Raw genomic sequence first — 7360 nt, 5'->3', positions numbered from 1 at the left:
CCCTGAGAAAACCATAATTCAAAAAGAGTCATGTACCAAAATGTTCACTGAAGCTCTATTTACAACAGCCCGGAGATGGAAACAGCCTATGTGTCCATCATCGGATGAATGGATAAAGAAGATGTGGCACATATATACAATGGAATATTACTCAGCCATAAAAAGAAATGAAATTGAGCTATTTGTAATGAGGTGGATAGACCTAGAGTCTGTCATACAGAGTGAAGTAAGGCAGAAAGAGAGAGACAAATACCGTATGCTAACACATATATATGGAATTTAAGGGAAAAAATGTCATGAAGAACCTAGGGGTAAGACAGGAATAAAGACACAGACGTACTGGAGAATGGACTTGAGGATATGGGGAGGGGGGAGGGTAAGCTGTGAAAAAGTGAGAGAGAGGCATGGACATATATACACTACCAAACGTAAGGTAGACAGCTAATGGGAAGCAGCCACATAGCACAGGGAGATCAGCTCGGTGCTTTGTGACCACCTAGAGGGGTGGGATAGGGAGGGTGGGAGACGCAAGAGGGAAGAGATATGGGGACATATGTATAACTGATTTACTTTGCTATAAAAATGAAACTAACACACCATTGTAAAGCAATTATACTCCAATGAAGATGTTAAAAAAATAAAATAAAATAAAAAATAAATAGTTAAAAACAAAAAGAGTCATGTACCAAAATGTTCATTGCAGCTCTATTTACAATAGCCTGGAGATGGAAACAACCTAAGTGCCCATCAGCGGATGAATGGATAAAGATGTGGCACATATATACAATGGAATATTACTTAGCCATAAGATGAAACGAAATTGAGCTATTTGTAATGAGGTGGATGGACGCAGAGTCTGTCATACAGAGTGAAGTAAGTCAGAAAGAGAAAGACAAATACCGTATGCTAACACATATATATGGAATTCAAGGGGGAAAAAATGTCATGAAGAACCTAGGGGTAAAACAGGAATAAAGACACAGACCTACTACAGAATGGACTTGAGGATATGGGGAGGGGGAAGGGTAAGCTGTGACAAAGTGAGAGAGTGGCATGGACATATATACACTACCAATTGTAAGGTAGATAGCTAGTGGGAAGCAGCCGCATAGCACAGGGAGATCAGCTCGGTGCTTTGTGACCGCCTGGAGGGGTGGGATAGGGAGGGTGGGAGGGAGGGAGACGCAAGAGGGAAGAGATATGGGAACATATGTATATGTATAACTGATTCACTTTGTTATAAAGCAGAAACTAACACACCATTGTAAAGCAATTATACTCCAAGAAAGATGTAAAAAAAACAAATTAAATGAGATAATGCATTGAAAGCCTTTTCATTGTATCCAACTGGAAAAAATCCAGTTTTAATAGGATCTATTCTTCTTATTCAATACTCCATTCACACTGAAGAAAACACTCTCTTTCAAGTTCTTTATAACTTTAAGGTAGTAATTAGGTCACTAATTGGCCTCCTTTCCTCCAGGACTGATAATCCAATTCTTTTCATCTTTCCTCATTGACTCTATTTCCTGACCCTTTAATCACTTTTTAAACTGAATTTATTCCAATTTATCTGTAACCATTTCCAAATATGGTGTCCCCAAATGGGCACATCGACTAACAGAAATGCAACCGGTGCCGAGGGGCGGGGGGAGGTCGTCCTCAGCCCTCCTTCCCCATTTGCCTGGAGTCTTACATCTCTCCTCTTTGTGCCTCTGGGTTGAGATGGAGCCCATTGTACCACTGGGGTATGACCTACAAGGCCGTCACTCACTCTGCAGAATCATCCTCATCATTCTGGCTTCGTCATGTGTGCAAACATACCTAGAATAAAATCGAATCTACTGAGGACATCTGCATGAATTGATGGTAGGACTGTGAATTGTTACCTGGAGGGCAGTTTGGAAATTTGATGCAGTAATTCCTCTTCTAGGATTTTTTCAATTAATTAATTTGTTTTTTTAAAGGATGCAAATAGGGGCTTCCCTGGTGGCGCAGTGGTTGGGAGTCCGCCTGCCGATGCAGGAGACACGGGTTCGTGCCCCGGTCCGGGAGGATCCCGCGTGCCGCGGAGCGGCTGGGCCCGTGAGCCATGGATGCTGAGCCTGCGCGTCCGGAGCCTGTGCTCCGCAACGGGAGAGGCCACAGCAGTGAGAGGCCCGCGTACCGCAAAATAAATAAATAAATAAATAAATAATAAAGGATGCAAATAGCATCATATTATTTTTTATACAAATGAAAGACAAACAATACTAAGTTAAGTCGTGTTTTTTTTATTTTTGCCACGCTCCACATCTTGTGGGATCTTAGTTCCCTGACCAGGGATTGAACTCCGGACCACAGCAGTGAAAGCACCGAATCCTAACCCCTGGACCTCCAGGGAACTCCCTCACTTCTAGGATTTTTAGAGAAAAATCCTAGATGTGGGCAAATGTGCGTTCGGGGCTATTCCTTAAAATGTGTTTCCAATAATAAAACTGGAAATTGGCTAGATAATCAATAAAAAGAGGACTGGTTAAATAACAACAATATTTGCATCTGACATAATTCTATAGAGTCAGTAAAAAGTATGTATGTGGTCAGAGACCAGGCCATGCCTGTGGAAATGTGTTCACCATACATGAAGTGACAAAACAGCATGTTAACAAATTATGGTCTACAACAGAATGCAGGTGAGGCACTCAGCACTGTGCCGGGCCCTGTACGTGTTAGCAATCGTCACTTACAACAGTATGAGCTGAGATTTTAGAGAAGCATTCATGAATAATGAAAGAAAATACACAACTACTCCAAGTCGTTATCAATGGGTTGAAGAATGACAGACCGCGCTTCCCTGGTGGTGCAGTGGTTGAGAGTCCGCCTGCCGATGCAGGGGACGCGGGTTCGTGCCCCGATCCAGGAAGATCCCACATGCCGCGGAGCGGCTGGGCCCCTGAGCCATGGCCGCTGAGCCTGTGCGTCCGGAGCCTGTGCTCCGCAACGGGAGAGGCCACAGCAGTGAGAGGCCCGCGTACCACAAAAAAAAAAAAAAAAAGAATAACTCACTAATTATGGAATTGTATGCTTTTAAAAGTATATAAAAACACATTTGGAAAAACTGAGTATGTGTTCTTGAATGCTTCAGTTTTGTCCTATTCCCATTTTATTTCACACCTTTTGCAGAAAAATCAAGCTTGATTTTATATATCCTCAACAGTTTCTCAAACTGTTTCAAAACCTAAAATGAGACTACATAGGTTACACACACACACACACACACACACTCCACTGAATATACTCTTACTAGATGTTGCTTGACGTAAGGATTATTATTCTTAGGTCTCAAGTTCTATGAGTCAGTTGACTGCTATGCTGAAATGAACTGCCAAATCTATCATTTTCAGTGAAATCTTTTATCAAATATATAGACCATCTTCTTAGAAAGCCTGTAAACTTGGCAGACTGGAAAACAGACAATCTGTGCTTTGCTCCCTCAGGAGAACTAAGAAAGCAGCTGTCCTGCTTTTCAAAAAATTTCTGTTTTTGTTGGTCAGCATATTTTGAGAGTTTCTTCAATTTATCTATATTCCTGTAATTTCAAATTTGCAAATCCCTCTTCCGAGCTTGCCAGCCCTGACAAAGAATGACATTGACTAGTGCATCTGTTAAGTTTTGTACTGATGTTTTGGGCATGCAAACATCATAGCGCCTGTGTTGAAAATGCAATGACTTCTGAAATGCAGCGTCACTTATTAAGCCAATAAATTGTTGGACAATTTGGGCCCAGAAGTGTGTTGAGCTCCAGGACGTGCAGAGCAGAGCACCAGGGCCCACAGAAGGAGGAGGCTTGTAGGACTGGCTCTCAACCTGTGGTGTGTAAGCATCCCCGCTTTGAAGGCTAGTTTTCAAATACTACCTTCTAGGGTATGAAGAATGAGTCAGTCGGGGCTTCCCTGGTGGCACAGTGGTTAAGAATCCACCTGCCAACTGCAGGGGACACGGGTTCGAGCCCTGGTCCAGGAAGATCCCACATGCCGCAGAGCAACTAAGCCCGTGAGCCACAACTACTGAGCCCGCACACCACAACTACTGAGCCCGCACGCCTAGAGCCTGTGCTCCACAACAAGAGAAGCCACCGCAATGGGAAGCCTGTGCACCACAACGAAGAGTAGCCCCCGCTCGCTGCAACTAGAGAAAGCCCGCACGTAGCAACGAAGACCCAATGCAGCCAAAAAAAAACAACAACGAGTAAGTCAATACACCCATTAGCAGCAGCACTAATACTAATGCAAAATAACATTCAAGTAGGTCTGTGCAAAGCGCTACATGCTAAACCCTTCCTGTGTCCCATATCACCGGGCTGTGTGGTGGGTTTCTAGGTCATGCTCGTTTCATAAAACCAGGACACAGAGGTTCAGAGAGGTTGTGTAATGCACCCCAAAGCCGGCAATCGGAAATGATGTGAACCCAGGTGGTCTGTGTCCAGAGCCCTTGTTCCCAATCATTTTATTCATGAAGACTACGTAGCCATTGATTGACATCTTCCCTCTTACAATCATAAACCTATTTTCACTCCAGTAGAAATGGTAGCTATGGTCAACATTGCTGACTCAAGCCCTGTCACTCTGGTAGGTCTGCAGGTAGAGGCAGGCACACTGAGGCCGATAGGCTTTCTTTCCCAAACCTCTTCAACCCAGGGGGGCTTCCTGGAGGAAGTCAGTAAGAGCTGGCCAGTAACTAGAGGGGAAACCAAGTCTGAGAGATGGAAGAAACCATCTTCACACCAACAGCAGGGTGGGGTAGAGTGAAATAAGCTTCACTTTTCAAAAGTGAAAAGACCTCTCAAGATTTGTCACCTGTCCCAGAACTAAAGCAATGACCTAAACGTAGAGCGATGGCTTTTGAATGAGAACAGCCTGAACCGGGGCCGGCTCTGCTTCTCACCCCGAGTGGAGCCTGTTTACAAGGTTAAGTTTGTTGAGGGTGGGAGGGCTGAGAGGAAGCCCCTGTCCCGGGACAACCTTCCCATGGGGTGGAAACATTCAGAGGGAGCGAGGTCCCTGGGATAGCGCTGGGGGCTGCGAGACCAGTGTTTTCACTTAACTTCAGTCATAAACTCTGGATTCAGATGTCTCAAAAATACCTAGATTTTCACTTGAAGACAAGCCAAATTCTCCAGTGCATCCTCATCTGTGAGGTATTTGGTCACTGGGCTGGGAGAGCAGCCGCCTTTGTCCCAAAGCCTCCGCAGGGGGCAAAGCACCTCTGTGTCCTTTATTGCAGGATATGCTGCTTCTTACACTGGATCTTGAACTGACAAAGAGACAGTGTCTTTAATAATCATTTTTTGATCTTTAAAATAGGTTATGTTCTCATAGCTTCAAACGTTCCTAAAGAAAAGTGACCAAATCAATGCAGTGATTTGGAAGGGTACACACCCATGGAAATGACATCCTACTCTGCTGAGTCACCAGATGCAGCTTGGCTCCAGCCTCCAGGCAGTCCCCAGAATCCACAGGAGTCCTGCTCAATATCTGACTGTTGCTCTCCTTTCCTGACCTTTCTGGACTGTAAGCGACAGGATGATGAGGTTGGTGTGTACTGGGAGCGGGGGGTGAGGTGACCGCCAGCCTATGTCGCAGGAACCGCGCTCACTGTGTAATCACGTCCCTGTTCTCGTCCTGGCACCACTGAACTAGCCTGAGGGTCAGACACACAGTCAACCACCTTCGAGGCCCTCATCCTCTGGGCGTCCCCACCGACGACTTCAGACCTGGGCAACGGAGAAGGAAGGCGGAGGTACGTACAGTGAGAGAGGAGGGGCGAGGGTGTGCTGTGTACATGCACGTGTGGGTGTGAGTAGCAAGTCCCACGGCCGGAGATGGTGGGTGTGGATAGACAGATGATGCGTGGCTGGGCCACCGCCTTGCCTGTGGAATATTCTGGAAGGTTCACAGATAGGTCATGTACAGGAAAAGCACCAGACTAGTCTCTTCGATGCCAAGCAGGAGGTCTGGCTGGACTTTTCCCCTCTCACTGAATTGTCTCTACATCCATTAAACTGCCATCCAGCACGACATACGTGGTGCATGACAGTGGAACGGCCCTGCTGGAAGGGGCAGAAGTTCAACTGACCTTGACAAATTAGGAAATAACCCCGAAAACAGCGACAAGTGCCACAGTAATTAGTGCAAGGCAGCACACCACAAACCAGAATCATCTATCAGGGCACAGGCAGCAGGAAAGCCAGTGGGGTCCTAGGCCTGATGAGATCTTAATGCCCTTAGTTACGTCAGAATGATGTCGGGATTTGGTCAGAGCTGCATGGCATGGTTCTCAAACTCAAGTGTGCATCAGAACCCTCTGGGGGGCTTGTTAAAAGTCAGACTGCAGGGCCTCACGTCCCAAGTTTCTGAGTCAGTAGGTCTGGGCTGAGGCCTGAGACTCTGCATTTTAACATGTTCCCAGGAGATGCTGATGCCTCTGGTTGGGGCCCCTGCTTGAAGGCCCATGGCCACCCGGCCAGCAGATGCAGAGGGTAATCAGTCGTTCTGCCTCAAGAAGTTCCACATTTAATGGGCCACTGGAGCCCAGTTTTGATTACTAGAGGTAAAGAGGCTGCAGAGAAATGGCAGATGACCTGGAAAAAAGGATCAAAAGGGAAATGATCAAAAGGATATAAAATGAAATCAATCCAGAAAAATGATTTAAATCATTGGGATAACACTGTTTGAAGAATAAGAGAATACTGTTTAATGGATATTTTCAATGTATAAATGTTGACTGTGACTATAGGGCCTTCTCTGCATCTCCAAGGGCTGGGCCAAGGTAAGCAGAATTAGAGTGTCACAAGGAAGACTGTGATTGGGGATATTAAAATGCTGCTAAGCTCTGAGGGTAAGTGTGGGACTCTAGTTTCCAAAGATATCTTGACTTGGATGATTTAGATTCGATATAGAAGATTCCACTCCGTAAATTTTCCTCCGATTGTCAGATTCTATAGCATCCAAGAATACATTTGCTCCTATTTCAAAAGGATCCTGGAAGGAGTAAGGATAGAGTTGGATGAAACCAATTTTCCCTTAGGTTTTAGCTCAGTAACCTAGACTTCTGTTACCTTTCAGAGAATGCCATTAAGATGTTCTTTTCTCCTTTTAAAATACACTACTTGTAATTGTCTGTTCAACTAGTCAATTACTAGGGAAATCTGTGCCCTAGGAAGTGTTTTCATATCTGCTCCAAACTTATTTTCAATTGAAAATTTGTTCCCTGGTGCTTTGATGCTATTATTTGAATATTTATGATTAAAAAATTCTTAGAGGGCTTCCCTGGTGGCGCAGTGGTTGGGAGTCCGCCTGCCGATGCAGGGGACGCGGGTTCG

Source organism: Lipotes vexillifer, unplaced genomic scaffold, assembly GCF_000442215.2.
Source record: "Lipotes vexillifer unplaced genomic scaffold, Lipotes_vexillifer_v1.1 scaffold543, whole genome shotgun sequence".
NCBI lineage: Eukaryota > Metazoa > Chordata > Mammalia > Artiodactyla > Lipotidae > Lipotes > Lipotes vexillifer.
This window is presented reverse-complemented; position numbering follows the sequence as displayed.